The sequence below is a fragment of the Calliopsis andreniformis genome, chromosome 6 (genome assembly GCF_051401765.1).
Source record: "Calliopsis andreniformis isolate RMS-2024a chromosome 6, iyCalAndr_principal, whole genome shotgun sequence".
Classification (NCBI taxonomy): domain Eukaryota; kingdom Metazoa; phylum Arthropoda; class Insecta; order Hymenoptera; family Andrenidae; genus Calliopsis; species Calliopsis andreniformis.
The window spans coordinates 21,096,311-21,115,989 of record NC_135067.1 but is presented as its reverse complement, the minus strand read 5'-3'; the positions used below and the strand labels follow the sequence as shown (position 1 = coordinate 21,115,989).

General features: G+C 42.6%; 1 protein-coding gene across 1 annotated transcript in view; it reads right to left on the bottom strand.

Annotated features, from left to right (window-relative positions):
• LOC143180943 (uncharacterized) overlaps positions 1-19,679 on the bottom strand; it is a 181,372-nt gene that overhangs the window by 21,867 nt on the left and 139,826 nt on the right. The gene's annotated exons all lie outside the window — the stretch shown is intronic.

The window sequence follows — 19,679 nt, the reverse complement described above, 5'->3', positions numbered from 1 at the left end:
AAAGTTTCCACAGGGTATCCTTTTTGTCACAGAAATTGATTTTGAAAATTCTTACGTGAGATCACGTTACTACTTAATAACTGAATCAAGAACAATAATCAGAGAAGTAACAAGTAGTCCAAATATTTAGTTTGCAAAGTCCAAATCAAATATCACAGAACTTCCTAGTCCCGTGGAATTTGAATTTCCAGAAGTTCAGGCCCCAGCAACCAGCTTTTAATTTAGGATAACGCATATGTTATTAGCGACGCCAAAATGAAGCCAGTCTGTCTACATCTAACACAGATATTTACCGATACACAAAATTTGATCCGAAACGACGCGACGCTCCAGTGGGTTTCCTGAAAATCTGATTACGCATATCTGCATCCCTCCGTGTTTAATCACCACGGCTGAAACCCTACCAGTGACACACCGTGCTACCGTCGTAACGATATTGCACAATGCCAGGGTACGCGACACGGTCGATGTGCGTCGAATCGAAATCGGCGGCAATCTACATCTCCGTGCCAATTATGCTGTATTAATTACGTCGAGTTGGATTAACCGGGGATCCCAGCGAGAAACTATTATTGGAAGCTCTTTCGATTGACGAACCGATCATTCGCGAAATTTTAGTATGCCCGGAGAAATAATTCTAAACACGTAACAGGTGTTCCGCCAGCATTTTCCCCGCGACTCTAATTAACCGCTGCAAGCGAGGGGCGTGAATTAATGGAGAAACTTTGCGTACCTTCGATTTCATCCGTGCAAGCTACCGAGGAAAATTCCGCTTTGGCCATTCCACGCTCGAACTTGGGCCACTTTGACCCGTGACGTGTGACTACTCGACGCAACCCTGCACCGACGTGTGGCTCGTCGCCAATTTCTGAATAATTAACCGTCAGAAAGTCGCTCGCGTCTCCGTAATTGGAGGCTGCTCCTTTTTTTTGGTCTTCTCAGTTTCTTCAGTATAAACGTATAAATTATTGAAGCGTTCGGTCTGATCTTTCCACACCTTTTCTTTCCTTTTGAGATAATTACATGGACGGCGGAATCATTTAAGAAGGGAGCAGAGGAGTTAAGTATTTCATTAACGGCTCGCGAGTTTGGATATTTATCACTGTCTAAAGTGCTGATAAACTGCAAACTTGCTACCTTCTTCGTCAAAAGTCATTTTGTTTGTTCTATTCATTTCACAATTTTCTAAGAAATGCATATTTTGTAGAAAAAAGTCACCTGGTGAAATATAGTTTTCTTCCGAAATTCAAGAGCGCAGAGAATATTTCCAGGGTATGTTTCCAGCATCTACTAGAAAGTCTGATTAAATTTACATGAATTTCCTTGAGGGCAGAGGTCCGCAAACAAATCAAAATTGGGAGTGGTTTTTAAAATAGCCGTCTATTCAGCAGCAGATAGTTTTGTGCGTCATTTTCTGCCCGAGCAGTTTGAACACCAGAAAATCGGATTCTTCCAGCTCCATTTTGTACAATCCTGCCGCGTAGGAAAAAATGAGGCAGAGAGATGGAGAGGTTGGACGAAAGGAACCGAGAGTATAGTCGAAAAAAAAGGTGCTCGGTGGGTGGTGTATTGTGAGCACTCAAGCTGCTATAAAATGCCCCGGAATTACTCGTCCGCAAATCCGGCGGAGTAAATTAAAAATTTCCCACTCGAGCCTGTCGATTGCGTCCACCTTCGAACAATGCCCGCCCCTCTTCATTTAATTCCAATCGAACAAAAAGCGGATTAAATCGCTCCACCCTTCCTCATCTTTTGCTTCGTTTTCTGTCTTTCACTTCCTCATCGGCGAAGGTAAATTTATAATGAACTTATTGTAATCGTAACACATGCGCCCTTCACTTGCAATACGTAACAATTCTATGTTACTGTGCGACCAGGTGAACGAATAAAGATTCAATTCTGTTTAAAGTACTTCCAACGCAGTTTTCCTGGAAAATCGTCCTTTGATACGACGTATCTCGAAAAGTTCAATATTGGACAGTCAGAGCAAAAGTAAATTTCCTTCTTAAAAGTATCTTTAAGCGATTTAATCTTTAAGCGATTAGGGCCAAAGAGTATTCTTTCTAAGATGTAGAATCTTTAAATAGATGAGTTTATCTTCAGTGCCAGGCCAAGATTACAAACGACGATGTATTCCGCCATTGCGATCGTTTCTACAGGAGAACGCTCAAAGGCGGTCAGAAGAGGGTAAAACAATTGGGAAGATAAATTCTTTAGTCGTCGGAGAGTCAACAGAGGAAATTGGAGGGAAAGACATTCCGAAGAATCTTCGTGTCCTTTCTTCGCTTTGTTTCTTATATCTAGAAGCTTTCTTCACCGCAACTCTTCAAAAAATTCTTTCTATTAAGCTACGCAAAATGCGGACTGCTCGATTCAGTGTTTATAAGGAAATAACGAAACCCGAGCAATATGCCAGTACAAACAAATTACTTTAGCTACGCAGTACCTTTATATTACAATTCATTTTCCTGCTGCTCCACATATACCTTAATCATTTTATCCACTAAATATATCACTAGAAATTATATAGAAATGATATCGTTATGAGCTTTACGAGAGACTCTTGGGATCGTTGTAATAAGTCCTCTGGGGACATTACTACAATAATACCATTCGTAATCGCATCAGGGAATTCACCGTATCAAATGGGCACAATTTAGACCACTTGCTGTAATTCGCTAACAAGCCACTTGACTTTTTCGTTCCTTACAATTCACTGCTCTATAAAATATTTGCATTGAAACGTGGGACACTTTTAAAAATTTAGCTCGGGATAACCTCGTTACAATGGAACGCCTACGAATCAAAACCACCACGCAGACGCACGTTGCACTCGGTCAAGTAAAGTTACGTGATTTTTATTCACCTGAAGGTGCACGGTCTAAACGGTCGTGTGCATATTAAACGTTAGATCACCGGGACGATGGCGTAGGCGAGTCGCAACGAGTGCAATTACACTAGTAATCCCACGGATGGCAATAACGGAGCACGCGGATACATTAGATGCGACGGTGCAGCAGTGTACCGCGTAATCAGAGCCCTGCCAACAGATATCGTACGTAACTGCGTGTAACTAATGTAGAACCGTACGCGGTACATTAAATTAATTCACCGTCGGTTTCTGTTTCGCCACGATTAATGCGCTATGCTTCCGTGAACTTGCTTTTCCCCTTCGAGCGGCTGCTTTTGGGTATTTGGATCGTGCATTGCATATGTATACTTCTGCTGTCATAGATGGACGAATCGTATTTATACTGTCTCTATATGAAGGAAAATATGATTATTTGACACTTCAAGTAAAGGTAGTTAAAGGAAAATTTAGATTTCGGAAGGCAAAGGAAGAATAGACTTCTCGAGGCTGACCATAATTAGTCTATACTACTTGCTGACTCTTGGATTGCGTGTCCGATAATTTATGGATTTATACTACTTGACTCGTCACTCGTGTCTGATCCTAAGTGCGTTCTGCGATTCTACGTGATGTCTGACTACGTACCGTTCCACTACCTTTACAAATGTCTCTATACTACATTATTTTCATTACTTAGAACCTTCTTCTTTCAATTACGAATAGAAGCGCATAGAGGTATTATAATATTAATACTTTTTTTATTTTATTTACAAATACGTTTTTCCAAATATTCTCATAATATTCTGCGAAAGATGGAACGACAAGAATATCTCATATTTCATGACGAAGCTATTTTAGGTCCGTAAGTAAATTCAAAGATAGTTCGGATACGACTCATGGAAAAATGTTCGTTCCAGCAGACGGACCGATAATCCGATGGGCTGATCCCCCCACAACCGCCATATGACATGGTTCGCTGCTTTATCGGCTTCCCGCTTTCGATTCATTCTCACCAGTTCCAATAGAACGGGGCCTGGTGGAATTGGTTATCCTTAATAATAGCTTCCACAGGAGCCAACCGTAACTTAGCATAGAATAAGGAAGTGGGTGGATCAACCCTCCGTGAGCGACCATTGAATCAAGGCGGAGAGTCTTCTTGGAGGAATCTCTGTTTACTTATTACCTGAATTAGCATTCCTTTCGCTATAAATTCTTATTCTTTCTTTCTTTGGAGCAATTTCATAAGAAACTTCAGTGTACGAGTAACTGGATAAAAAATGCATCTATGGTTTATCATCCAAGTAACTATATAATATTTTGCTACAGCTTTAACGATTATCGTTTGGAATAACATTTAGCTTTCTCGAAACTTTCTTACTCCTTCCGTATATATTGTATCTTGTCACTTTTGTACAAATCTGTAATTGTAAAGAGGATCTGGCTCGACAAGCAGCGTCTCGAGATGACATTGAATTAAACTCCAAACGGCGTACCTAATTAATATTTCATTGTTCAGGAGGAGACAGCAGGAGGAAGTTACTTGCGGAGTTTCACGTTTTAAGGAGCGTCTAAGCGTCGATACGCGGTTATGACTAGTTTAACACTTAATCCGCTTCTCGTTATCTTGTAGCTGTAGCTCTCGTGAGATGGAGGAAGGTTCCTCTCGCAGGAACTTGTAACCCATTGCAAATGACCCTTCAGCGTGCATCCACTTCTCTTTACTCAACTGCCATTGTTACGAGAAACTGTTTTCACAAAATACGATACGACGTCGTCGTCGCTTTTCATTTTCATGTTTCGCTCGATTAGTTCGCGAAGAAGACAATGGATAAAATTACGCTCGGTAAATTTTCTAGTACCAGATACGAAGCCAACAGCGGGAGCAATTCAATTTCGGTTGTAATATATAAATGTTCTCGTTCCTATATTGAGAACATATGACATGATTTTTTTTTGTTATCGAACACACTTTGCAGTGGCTGCATGTTAAAATTCGAATGATTCTGGAACAATCGACGATCCTCTGTGCAAATGCAATTAAATCGATTCGGCGTAAATAAATGACTTCTGCAAATTGAAAATTCGACCACGAAAACTTGTTCAGCCCGTTGATTTTATTAGCACCGCTCGCTATTGACACTCGTCAGAAAGTATTCCCGTAGAGGGATGGGTAATATCGATGGAAAAATTCGATATCTGGCTGAACCAAATTAAACTCTCCTCCTGAGTTTTTACGTAGGGATTATTCTGTGTACACTCTAAATATTGGTCAGAAAAATATATGTAGAGGAGATCAGGAATTGGTGACGTTTTTCATTACTTTGCTTGGATCCCCTGGGTTCGAAATGGGCGGGAGAGAGCTTTCAATTTTAAATAAATTGATATCCAGTTATAGAAAATATTTGCTGAGTTAATTAAGTCATTCATGAATCCTCCTCACAAATTGAAAGTCATGATAATATAAGGTAGCTCAAGCCTTTTTTGCTTTCTCTGTCTTCAAAAGTGCAATTTCAAAATCGTCCATTAAACTAACACTGACACCTGCAATATACAGTGTTTAAGCGTAATCCTGATCAGCTAGTCGATTCAATTGAATCATGACGCGAGGTTTCGACCGAGACACAGAGAGACGAGCAACAGGACGAACCGGATATTATTTTCTGGCGGCGCAAGGCTCGAACGGAAGCCAATAGTCCCCAGTACCGTTTAATCTCATCCAATCTCTGCGCCTCTCCTCGTGCTCGTGCTCGTTTTAATGCGTCGAAAGAAAAAACGAGAGGATCGAATAAAAAATGGGGAACAGAAGACGAAAGAGGAGACACGGGAATCAAAATAATCGAATTCGCGAGAGCGGCAGGGGTGTTACGTTCGCCTCGAAATTAACGAAGCTTTCGATAAGCGCGAAAATGGATTTGCATTGCGCCCGCTTGTTTCGCCTAACTAACTTCGGCGCATCGCTTATTTAACTTTTGCCGAAGCTACGCGAGCTTTGCATCAACCGCCTTCGTTGCCCTGTTGAATATGTATTTTTCGCGCCTCCTGCTCCCCTGCGACAATGAGAGATGCTTTTCCTGCGGACGACTTTTTCCCTCGGCCCTCTAAGTTTCATAACGCGACGCAGTGGAAAATTTTGCGCTTTCTGTGCTCCTCTATACTCGATCAGACTGGAGAATATTTAAATGTAAATTCGAGGAGATCGTGACAATTTCTCCAGACTGTTAATTAAGGTTTTCGTTAAAAAATGTTTACTCGAGATGTTAGATTCTGCGGTTAGTTACAGGGTATGCATCCGCCTAGAGTTCCTATCTCGCGCGACGACGTCAAGGATCACCGCTTTCGTCGAGATCGGCCGTGACTGTGCTCTTTAGACGAGAATTTTCAAGACGGCAGATCAGGGAGGTGGAATGGAGCATGGACGATGTCGCGGGTCGAAAAGCCACCGTCGCGACTAGAAGCATGCCTTATCTCTAAGCTTTACACTCTATTACGTTTATTAAAAGCGCCAGTGGAAGAAAGTTTCACGGTCCGAGTCTTTCGTGGTGAGAATAAAAATGAGATCCCTCGTGTTACGTCTACCGGAAACGTTCCAAACGTCTTTCTTACCATGACAGAACTTCAAGCTATTCGGTTCGCGAAGAATTCGGTGTAGGTGTACCCCAAATCTCTGTCAGTGTCTACTACAAAATTCCCAATAGAAGACACTAGATCTCAACTATTTTCAGTCTCCGTCATTCAAGATTAGAGCTCTTCCAAAATTGCCAAATTTTGTTCCTCCGATTTGACCTTATTTTACGGAGCACTCCACTCATTGTCGATTTGGTTCTCCACAAGGTAAGGGGAGAAAGAGGCAGGGAGAATCCAGAGACTGAGAAGTACATTCGAGACGAAAAGCCATTTCGTCGTCCAGGTTCGCGTCGCCGTCTCATTCTCCATTCTAAAAAGAAAACAGGCTCGCAACGTTCTCAACTTCTCCGCGGCGGAAATGCAACTTTCGCGAAGCCAGCTTCGTCCAGCGGGCAAACTTTCGCGCCATGCAAATCCTTCCTGTCAGCCGGCTGGACTTATTTCGTCATTGTTTCGCGGCCTCCGCTGTCCCGTGATTTAATTGCGACTTGGCCAGCTATGCTCAACGATTTGTACTGAGTCTAATCGTAGTTTAACCACGGCGGGTCGGGCGTACCAGCAGCCGGAGGCGAGAAGCGGGCTGGTTGTAGTTTGGATAATTAAATTCAGCGATTCTACGATCGCCGAGAACTCGAGTGCTTCTCTTGCAACAGGGGATGTTGGTAACGCGCCTGGACGGGGAGTTTCTTACGGCTTTTCGGCGGAAGTTCTCGCGAGCGCTGCTACTCCGTTATGTACCTTTGTCGCTACATTTCATGGAAAACTTTCCTGGCGGATCAGGAGGATAGAAAAGCGCTCCCCGTAGCTGGTACATTGACTTCAGAGAATATGAATTTCCTTGGGTAGGGAGGGAGCAAAGTCTTGCTTAGATTCGTGAAGATCTTGATCCCTTCAAGTTTCGTGAGGACTGAACCGTGAAACGAGTTACTACTGTTCTTGCAAAAATCTCTGGGTAGCTACAATTGTACACGGGTAGCTTTAGTCATTGTCACTCAAAGTATTTGTTTCTGGACATTATTATGATAACGAAGTTTGAGAGATAATACTCTGAGGTCTTGATATGTTTAGTGAATAGTCGTATTTGTAAGCCTTTCGTTGAAATGAAGTCTGGGTACGTATATGCAGGTATATTCTACTTGTTGAAAGGCTCACCGCGTGCCGATATATTCTACTTGCCTAGCGTCTGACTGTATATTATCCTCTTCTACTGCTTGTATAGAAGTCGCTTCTACTGATGGGATTCCTATTTCAATGTATTCTACAGACTTCCCTGATGATATACGATATTATTAGAATTTTGCATTTCCTGTCTGTACAGGAAATATTATCGAATTTTCCAAATTTAACTTCACAGATTATGTGATCTACTTCGTTTTCAACGCTCCTCCTTCTTATCTCGTCCGATACAACCATTTCCAGAAACGAGGTTCCTCACGTAGAATCAATTTCGCCAGTGCTGTTCTACGCGGAAAGTAGAAAGGACGAAAGGTAGAGGCTCCAGGAAGCGTGGCGACGCGACATCATACACGTAATCTCGTTGCCGTATCATCTTCATCTCTCGCCCTTCCGTTCCTTATTTTGTTCTTTCATTTCGAAGCTGTTCGCTTCCTGTATCGAATGAAGTTCTGAAAATTCGAAACGCTCTCCCGATGCTCCCCGAGAATCCTCGAGGATGAAATCGAGTACAAGGGCGTTCGTGCGACCAGCGGGAATAAGGTGGAGAATAAATTCCTGACATCCGGTGTTCTCTACGGGTTGTTCCATTTCTCCACGCGGTCATCCCTGGTCCGTTCGTTCGCAAGACAACGAGATAAACGTGGAAACGTTCTCCAGGTGCAAGAGATAAACCGGCAAAGTTCAGCGATATATTTTTCCTTGCAAGAGGCTATCCCGTCGTAAACAGAAATCGGCGAACGAGCGTACACCTTTTTGGTATAATTGCAGCGAACGATGCACAGCTTTATTTTTCATTAGATTTATTGCTTTGAGAAAAAGCAGAACACGCGAGGAATAAATGCTTTACAAATTGAATGAATTTTAAATCCGTTGAATAATTGCTTGAAATGGCGCGGAAGATTTTTAATGATATTTTTCAGTTCAGTGCTTCGTTTCTCCATTTCTTTATGGAAGGCTCAATCGATGAATACAGGATATTTCAGAGGCGCCTACGCGTCGCGGAACATTTTACTTCCCATCGACGGAATTACAGAGTATAGGACTAAGAGCGAGCGTAACAGATAAGTCCCGAGAACAATTCGATATCCTGGCCACGAGACAAGAACGATCGATTGCGTTGAGAGTCGTGAGCCCTGTTGGACGGTTATAAATAACACCAGCTGTGGAAATGCAGCGGATCTATCGCTCCTGAAATAACATCGATAAGCCACACTTCAGGGAAGACATAGCGTCTTTTACTACCTCCTATAAGGAATCTCAGAAATCCTCTTTAAACCTTCCCGCTATAAACACCTTCATACCTAAGGGCGCGAATTTATGCTTGAAAAAAGATCAAATGTTAATTCTGTACAAGAATCTTTACGTTCTTCTACACTTTCACGATTTCTTCTTCGATATTCTTTCCTGAAGAAATTCATACACCAATTCATTCACTTCGCGCAGGATGTCGAACTTCCTTCCGCTAGGATGAGCTCCCTATTGCTTCGTTCGCAGCTCCCCAACCTGTTTATACCCACCGAAACGTTTAAACAGGGGAAAATGAAGCACGAAGGCGGTGGAACAGTCGATCGTTTCGAGCATGCTGAATATATAGTGACTGTGAGAGGAAGGAAGCCAATATAAGGCTACGCCCATCAATCCTCTTCAAGTGGAGGACCATGTACCGTGGTTTTATTTGCAAACAAAGTATAACTTGGTTCTTTGTCGGAAGGAAGGTTCCTATCGTAAAACTGCCAGCTGAAATCTGCGCCACAGGAATGGTTGCGGTAATAATAAAATTTGTGCACCGTTCGGAGCATCTTCTTAAGTCAACGCAACGAGCACTACTGCTACAAAATCAAATATGCAGATGGTTATTCCTCGAGCTTCTGACGATTTTTATGGTCGATAAAGTTTGACTGTCATCGTTGCGATTCCTCCTCTACGTTGTTCAAGTTATCACTGTGTAACATGAAAGATTTTTGATTGCACTTCCATTGTGTGATATTGCTTATGATCCTCTTGAAGAATTCTATTCCATTGGTAAACTATAAATTATTACTTCCAACGCCAGGAAGCAAGAATATAGGATCTATCCTTTTTAACCTCTTTTATTGAGTCCAATGTTTATTTAAATAAAAATATGCAATATTATTTGCAACGATATTTTCTCTTCCAGATTTGCCTAGGTCTGTTATATTATGTACAACAGTTGGATATAGAATTATTCTTACGTAACTGTCCTGTATAAATTAAAGCGACAGAGGATACAGTGAAACAGGTAGACAACCCAGTCCGAATTTCCAGCATCGAAGGCGAAACGAGCCAAGTGGCGAGCAAGATCGATCGTCTCGCAATAGTAAGTGTGCTGTGGAGCTTGCATTTGGAACGAGGACATTAAGTTGCCCCTCGTCACTGGAAAAACCGAGAATTCGCGACGAATACTTGACCCCTTGCGCTTCCGCTGAGGCATCCTGCTAAGTTGTTGCCAAGCGAAGATGAAATTAAAGAAGGTATTTCACTAATGGATGACTGAACTTTAGTTTACGATCCTGTTTCTGCTTTTCTGTTACATTTTGCTCTCCCTTTTCTTCGAGCGCTTGCAGAGATGTCTTGTCTGACCATATACACGCTTATACTACTTCGACTGTATACTACTTCGATTCTCCCACAGCTAAGGCATTCGTCAAAGAAATCAAAGAATGTGGGAGGAATTCGCAAGAAATAAGGATGAAGATAATAATAGCAGACAAGGAATGTCAAGAGTTTAATGGATAATTGAAGTTCATCTCGACGAGTTTGCCCCTCTCGTTCGCGACATTCGATTATCTTTCAGTTCAAAGGAGAAGCCTGACAAATATCTAAACAATTCGACCCATCCTGCCATGGACCGCGGCAGAGCACCGATGATAACGGCAGTAACGTAAGTTTGCTATCCAACTTTCCGATAATTTTCGAAAGTTAGTTTGAGAAATGCGGTACAGTTGAGCTGGAAAATATTTCTTGCTCTGTTCCCATACTTTCGCCGAGTTAATGGAACGCCGACGGGCGAGGTTGAGAGAAATCACCTTCACGGTGATGTAACTCGCGAACGATTCGTAATGGCAATCTGTTTTCGCGGTCCAACTGCGAAATGAAACAGGAAACGGGCGAAATTTCCTCTTTTCCGAGAGACGGCTAAACGATAAGCATAAACGCGACGCTGATCGATGTTTCAGACCTTTTTCTCTTCCTCTCGAAACGAAGTTTCATTACTTCTGCACCAGAACTTCGAAGTTCACGAGAAAAATTCCATAAATGAAGAACCCTCGCAATAATTTACCTTTAAAAATCTCTCAAGTTCTCCATCTAACATCTTCCCCTCGAAGATTCTTGTTTATTGCGTTCTACAAGTTTTCAACGAAGTACCCCCAAAAACAAACTGTCTAGAGACTAACGTTGCAGATTCATTCCCTGAACGTCAAGGATTCCCCGAAGTCGAATTAGAAAACCAAGAGGGAAGATTATTTCGAAAGTTAGCAAATTAACAGACCGCAGCGGAAAATGTAGCGTGTCAAAAGCCAGCGCAATTTGTTCTGTTTGCCCGCGAGTAGCCAGTGCTCGATAAACAGAGAGCTTTCAGTCACAGAAAACCAATTAGGAAATGATTTAATTAAAACCGTCGTCGACAAGGGATCCTTGATGAAAAACCCTGGCGCGGGAAATTCGATTTCGGAAGGCCTCTCAGAAACGAGCCGGAAACACGAGGGACGACACGCTAAGACCACTGCTCAGTCAGTGTTGCACGCTCCAAACTCGTATTCTGTTCTCATCGCCCTCTTACTCCGTGGCCCTCTTAATCTAATGGAATATCCGACGAACGTGTAGCCAGCACCTCGAACGGCTCATCGAGCGCGACGAACGCCTTGCGCAACACAAATAAGTGCCTGGTGTGGAAATGAACGCGGGGCCAACCGATGCAGATTAAACACGTGAGAATTCCTGAACGTCGGTCCGGCTTCCATTGTTCCGTAGGAGTGACGGGCTTTGTGCGCTTCGGTCAGCCGACGTAACTCGGGGCTCCGAGCAACGAACCGTTTTCTTTCGGACGGCTTTCCGCACGGAGGAATCGATTACTCGTACTTGGATTCCGAGTAACACCGCCTCGGACGATATTGGTATTCTCGATCGTCCTGGAACTCGGTGATCTATGAGGCAGCTGGAACAATTGTTGCTTCAGAGATACGGGGTGCTTTTCGAACGGGGTTGGAAAATTTATGGCCCTGCTCCGCAGGGTGATGTTTCTAGAAGAGTGCAGTGGAAAGGTGCGCAGTTCGAGAAATATTAGCGATTCTGATTTTAAGTAGCTTTTTTCTTCTGATTTATTTCTCTACTCTTCTGTTATTCTTTCCTATTTCAATCATGCACCTTTGTCTTTGATAGTACTTCGCTAGCTGATAATATTTCATTGAAGTTTTGTAGTCAAAGGAAGTAGGCGATCTGAGAATTTCATTTCTTCCTCCTTAAGGGCGGAGAATGCTGCGTCCCTTTCTGCACGGAAGGATTCGATTCAAAGCCTCCGCTACTTTGCATGCTTCCACCCTGCTATATTTCAGACTCTACATTTGCCAAGAAATGTGTACGCTGCAATTTATCGCCACTCACTCTTGACGAATGAGTTATTAGTTGAAGGAATTCTTGCCTCATCGTGATGCATTAATCACGAGTGCTTAGGATCGTTTCCTCCCCTAACAATCGTCCCCTTCGTGCTTCAGCCATGACGCGCTAGAGCGTGCTTATTAGTTAATTACCATCGTCAAATAATTCAATCATTACCGCTCCGTGACTGTGCTCTTTACGATAGGTTCTTCTATGACGAGGAAGGAGTGAATGCTCTTCGATAATAGTAACGGTGATTGATTGATATAGGTGGGTGTTCTATCAGGTGTTCATTCTCCATTTCATAGTGCAAATAGGGGTTAATCTTGACTAGGCAGATTATTATCGTGATGCATATTAATCATGCGAAAGACAGTGTAACTGTACAGTAGGATATTTAATCGAGAGACCAAGCTTCTGTTATAATCAACTGCAGAAAATTGTAGGAGACGATTGTAACTAAGAATTTGTTATATTCTGAGGTAAAGATGTCATTGCACGAAGTAAAGGGATCGAAGTCAGCGACTTCCTTAGTGTACAACATTGTTATAGGTTTTATCTTCAGTAACAATTATCTGATAATGATTTCCGTGCAACTTTGCGTGGTTTATCGTCAAATCGGCGGAGGTATTACGGAAAGTAAGTTTACTGTGTTATAAAGCACGCTCGTAAAACCTTTTACAGCATAAACTCTACAATAGACAAATATTACTTTATACATTATCTTCTATACCAAATCTTTATGAAACTTTTTATCGGTTTATCTAGCGTATAAGCGAAATTTAACGAGCACTTCCTCCTTTCGCGACGTTTTGTAACCAGACATTCTTATTAAAGACGTTGACCGGCTTAGCGATTCTAAACTTCATCCTAAAAATAATAAGTTCAGTTGCAAGTGTCAACAAATAGAAGACACTCAATATCCACATAATCATCGTTGCATTTTGTTGCCATATTATAACTGACACCCCTGCCAAAAAAGTCATTAAATGGCAAAATAGTAAAATTCAGGTAGCCATTATATTATTCAATTAGAGTACATCAAGGGGCTAACATAATTAATAATTATGGCCATTGAGTAGCAGACTTGAGGCCAATTATGGAAGGACACTGTTGATCGTGCAATTAAGGGACGAGAATAGGGCAATTAATTAGCCCTGAATCACTGTGACAGTGAATATTGACTATGTTCTGCTAATAGAGTGTAGACGTTGTGTTTTGCAATTCATTATCTACCGAAAAATCTCTAATTCCTAAAAATCGTTTATCGAATTCTAAAAAGTAATTCTAAATTATGGAATAATGGGATCCTCAGCTTACAATTATTCCAAATAACTTAGATGCAATTGAATAATTAGTGAATTCTACTTATGATATTCAGTAGCCAATACTTCCAACTAGAAACAAAAAATATTACAAATTGGTACAACATCAAAATGGTAATGGGTGATGCATTAAATTATTATCAGCAGCAATAAAATCAAATGTATTCATTTATCGGCGACGTGTTAGGTACCGATTCAGCCGAGACGCGGGTATTAAATGCAAAAAAGGCGACGGTGCAGCGAAAAGGGGTGAAACGACTTTATGCGCGTGGCCTGTTCCATCACCTATGAATAATTTACGCGTAACGGCGCGGCGCATGTAATTTCCGTGCATTAAATGGAGTTACGTCAGATTGCTCGACGATTTGGTTGTCGCAGAGGCACGTGTTTGCCGAGCAGACAGACCGAGTGATCGACCTTTAGCTACCGATGTTCTCAATCAGCGACTTCAAAGCGAGCCACAGTCAGAGGGCGAAATCGAGTTTGCATCATGTCGCTGGCTAATCCATTTCATAAATCGACCACCCTGAGTCGCGCTATCGACACTTGTTACCGGTTCGGCTGTCATTAACGCGAAATTGTCAACGTTCATTGACACCTGGTTTAGCCGAGCGTAATGCTCCCTTAGCTCTTTGAGGGACCTCGGCCATCAGTGGAAGAGAACTGAAATTCTCCATTATAGAAATTGAGTTCTGCCTCGCTGCATGTAAATAGAAAGAAAATTATTAATTTATTATAATAATCGTGTAACTTCGTTACCGTCTTCCGCTACGATTCACTTTAATTTGTAATGTTTCTCACTATATTAATTAAGATCACAGTGGATTATGAATCTCCATCGGAGACCGAGGAACAAGCGGTTGGGATAATAATTAATCTGAATTTCAAATGGTCGCTGATTAATTAAGGTATCAATAATGCCAGAGAATTTTCAACGAAGTGTTCAGAGATACTGTCACGATGCAATCGATGGATCACGGATCGAATGACTGCAGTTTCACGATCGTTTACGTTTCATTGTTCCCATTCTGTAATGAAATAAACGCCGAACTGTAGCAGCACAGCAGATATCGTATCAATGGGATATCAATTAATCATGGACGATGATCGCGAGCAACTTGATTCTACCGACAGTTAGCTCGATTGTAACCAAATTATTGGTAACAAGCAGCGGCGCAACAGTCGTCTGATTTACAGTCTTGTTTACTGGCCACTGGGAGCGTCTCGGCCGTCATATTATATTATACGTCGCCTTTACCGACTACTATACGATGCCGAGAATCAAAATGGGATCATGTTGGATCAGCGGAGAAGCTAGCCTCGGCCGTGTATCGAGGGGATGCATTTTGTGGATAGGGACGATAATCGGGGGCCTCGGGGCAAACCGGAAGCTGCGAGGAAAACTGGCTTGGTATTCGGTTCACGTAGAAACGCGGCAAAATCAATCCGGTTACTAGCTGAATGCTCGCGACTGGATGGATTGCTGGTACGTCGGACACGTATTAAAGGGGATTTCTTGCAGAAATCACTGATGTAAATGGATTTATCCCATTGTTTTCTGTGGATCTTGCTTTTTCGGAAGCCGACTCTTGTCAGTAGACATTTTCGAGTTATAAGTTTTGTGGGCTGCTTGAAGTCCCTTATAAATAATCTTACAAATAATTCAGATGCAATTTGTGAGTTGAGGAATATGCTTCCTACTCCTCTATATTTTCCTATACTTTCAGGATCATCCTCCAATTTTTAACAGCGAATCGAATCGTAAAGACTTTTCAAGTCCACATAAATTTATCCGTATAAAAAATTCATTCGCCCGAATTCCTCCTGCTAAGACAACGATATAAAGAGAGTTCCTTCGAAATGACGGCTCTCGCAGCCAAGTTTTCTACTTTACAACGTTCTCGGTCCCGAATCGGTAACGACAGATATTTAAATAATGGCCTGGACGGAATGGGAGCAGGGAGTTACTTGAGCGGGCTCGCGGTAGTGGCTGCTGAGGGAACGGGCGTAAAGGAAGTTCTCAGATATGATCGATACGAAGTATAATTCTAATATGCTCGACGTCTCCGCGTAGTCCGAAGCACCGACTTGTCCAGAGAATTTATTAAGAGAGCCAGCAACGAGCGCGGGTATAAGGTCTGGTTTTAACGAGTAAGTCCCATCTCCGCCTAAATGGAGATATATATCTTCCGTTGGGCGCACTTATCCGTTCTTGGCTGACACCAACACGTACGAATTAATGGCTTTGCTCGAACTCTCTTCTTGCTGGCTCTGTAGTGATGGCTATAAACCACTCGTGGTCACGTGCTCGGGCATCGATCATGATCTCGCTGGGGAGTTTCTCTCGGTGCTAATCGAGAACGACCAAGTCGTACTCCGAAAATCTATTACTGCCACTCCTCTGTGGAACCCATTTTTTTCTGGCTATAAAGTGGTCCTCCCATGTACCAGATATAAGAGGTAATATTCGCGAGGCAAATTAATTAATTGAGTATTATATTTTGAAATCTTCTATCTCTAATTTTTCTCTTCACATTTTTACTTTGAATTCTGTGCTTGAAAGCTCCCAGTATTGTGGCCTCTGAGAAGGTACGTCGGCATTACAAGAAAGTCCTGAAGGCTTTGTTTTCTTCTTTGTTTTCTATCCGGCTGACAATGAGATTTCCTCCGGCACGAGTTCCACTCGAACTCATTATTTGGATGGTTTCCTAGCCAAGGTACAACCGAATTAGATGAAAACATTACAGGTTACCAGGGTGATGTTGCTTTGTAATTGTCTTAGGAGGTTCTTAACGGGACAGATTAAATCTCTCCCTTTGACGACGGGGTCGTCCTTATCCAGAGCAAAGTTAATTATTAAAGAGAAGCAAGAGATACTTCTGAGTTCACAAATTATTCAAATGAAAGAAGAGAGGGAACATGAAATACTGTAAAATTGGGCCAGAGGTTTCAGCTTGTCCCTTTTCTACATTTTCACTTATAAATCTTGAATACTAAATCTCTTCACATTTTTCATTCACGCACCCTGTTTTTTCCAGAGTCTGAGACTTCTCTGTGAGTCTATGGTCTCATGAATGAATTTCATCGTCAGCAAGGACAATCCCTTTTTTTGTCATCGGCTCATCCCCTTCCAAGCCTTGTATCGTCTTCCGATCGATCTCGAATTACGTAAGGAGACCGATAGTAGCAGCGTTGACATGCCTCTTAGAATTTTAATAAAATTTCCGCAATCGCGACGAAGGAGTGGCCAAGGGGGCTAATAACAGTCCTCCATCATTTTCTTCGATATCTGGTAGCTTATTAAAGGCCTCGAGGCAAGTCTTCGGATTATTTTCAGGAGATTTTCTGCTCGAGGTTGGCTAGACATTAAAGTACGCCCCCGAGACTGCGTGTTAATTAATTTTGTGGTACAGGGGTAATCAGGTCCACGAAGCGGTGGACCCTGTGTGGTTTAGGGTTGTCTGCACCGATGACCGTGACAGGGCCGAGCCAAGAAAAGGTGTATACTTCACGATGCTGGGCTCACCAGTTTAGCCGGAATTGAAGAAAATATACTCGGGGCTGCTGCGACCCTGTGGCTGTGCATTTTACCAGATTAATCCCGAATTACGAACTACACGTACGAAGATGCTGCATGTTTAAGTAATTTGGGAGAAGCTCCTAATTAAGGGTTTAAAACGAATCTCTGTCTTCCTCTTGCGGTCTTGGTAATAAGAAATTAGAGCTGCTGTCTGGGTGTCTCATTACCGAATTACTAGATCCACACATGTGCTCGGGACCATGTATATATACTGAATTTATTCACAATCAGTGGACAAAGTGAAGTAAATGATTTTAGAAGATTTAAAAAAATCTGAAGATCTGAAAATCTCTGCATTGCTCTATACCGAAATTATTCAAGATCTACGACTTGCATTCCCATTTATCGCTCGTCGCACTTCTGCAGGCGTCACATCGCACTTCTGCTGACGATTTCAAAAGCATCTTGCGTCGCATCGACGTCAGAAGTTATCGCCCAACAGATTGCAAGGGCTCGGCAAGAATTCAAGGTGTTATCTCGTTTCCCGGCGGCCTTATCCCTTTTCCATGGGGTGCTAGGATATAAATCAATACGTCTTGGGGGGAACGAGGGAGCGAGAAAGTGGCGGCAAAGGGGGATGGGGAGCGGGTATCGAACCGAGGAGGGATGAAAAGCCTTGGGTCTGGAAGGACCTGATGAACCCATTCCCTTTCTTGAGAGATCCCCTCTCGTCACCCTTGAAATCGCTGTCGGGCCCTCAGGTGAGATTCGCATTAGCGAAATTGTCGCCGTGGGTGGCGCAGACTCCACCAGGGACGTCGGTGACTGGGCCACCCAAGGGATGGAAAGGCGAAACGAGCATTTACATTGCTTTGACCAATCAGGCGTCGCGACGATTTAAATAACTGAACTACTACCACTCTCGCCGTCGTTCTCCTCTTTATCAGCGACTTCTGCAGCTGTTTCTCTAGAGAGAGCTTCTCCTTCTTCCCTCCACGGAATCGTTCTCCTCTCGCGTACCCTTCCGCCCCGTTAAAACTTCCTTTTCTTTCGAGTCCCTCGGATCACCGGAGAGAAAATGCAAAGTAGCCCGATTATCAGTCGACAGCTTCTTCATAGATATTTTCCTCGAGGAGCGCGCAGAGCCCGTAATTGGATCCGACGATTCTCGTTCTGACGGTAATGCAAACCACCGTGGAACGCGTTCGCGATATCGCGCGCAGATTATTGCCAATGTCCGTGGCTCGCAGTTGTTCTGCCCTCTTTTTTTCTCTCCCCTTTTCGCCTGCAGGGTGTAATTGCGAGGGACAACGATACGTTTAACGAGCAGCCAGGCAGAAGAAAGTCTAACACCATGCTCGGGGTAAAAGTCTAACAGGAGCGTAGAACTGAAATGGCGTTTAAGCGGTCGATAGAGAATGAATATTATTCTCTCGCTGATGAGTCGTGCGGTCGTGCAACCGCTGCGTTTAATAATATTTACATGTTGCTACACCGGTGTAACGTTGTTACATCCGCGTATTCACATGATTAATATGAGCCGCTCCGGCGGAAAATTAACGTGGATAGCAGTGGTCGGCCGCAGCAATAGCTCATTAATTATTTTGTTTCAATTAACTAGCACGATATGTCTTATTGAGTGAGCTGATTACTGACTAATAAGTTATATATCGAGGGAAACGAGCTGTAAGTTCATTTGCAAGGCTGTCGGCTGCGATTGCGTACTCGGTTACGATGGAAATCTCGGTTTAGCGCGTTCCGAACCTTGAAAGTTGCGTGAACGTGTACGTTCATGTAATTTGATTGCAGACTGTTTGGTAGTGTCGCAGCCAACCAGGAATAAATTTTGCACTTCCATCATTTACTCGCCCCGTTCCAAGTGGGAAGTCTAAATTTCTTCGTAAATCCTTCGGACTGAACGAGCCGCAACGGAGCTGATTTTATGAAAACTCCGCACTTGCGACACGTTACGCTACAAGCTCGATCGTTGAGAAGGGAAATTTTCCTGCGAGCTAATGCATAATACATTTTCTAATGAATTGTCCGGAACGTCGTTTCGCGTATGAAATTTTGGAACACTTGCACGAAAGTTACGAACGCCGACAGGTAACAGCAGAGGCACTAATTTCGCCTGGGTGATAGTTGGTTAGAAAAACTCAGAAAAATGCAGTTGAGGAATTGTTTTTCGAGAGACAAATTCGCTGGAGCGATAGGCTTGCTTTTGTATTGGTCGCGTGGAAGCTACGAATTACGCTGTAAAAGTACACGCAATGCAATTGAACGAAAATTTGCAGAGTATCTATTGGAAATTTGAGCGCGTTTTTCGAAGCTTTTCAACAATGGCTGTTAAATGCTTTTTTTTTTTTTAATCGACATTGGTGTATTCAGTACCTATGAGTATTTGAGTCGCATAAAGTATAAATGATCCTGCAGACTATTGACGTATTTAATCATTTTCCACAGTTTTAAACTACCTCAGTTCTTCAATTAACATTGTGAATAATTAAATCATAAAGCCATTAGACACGCTAAAAATACCCCAATAAATAGAATCCCGTTATTCAAC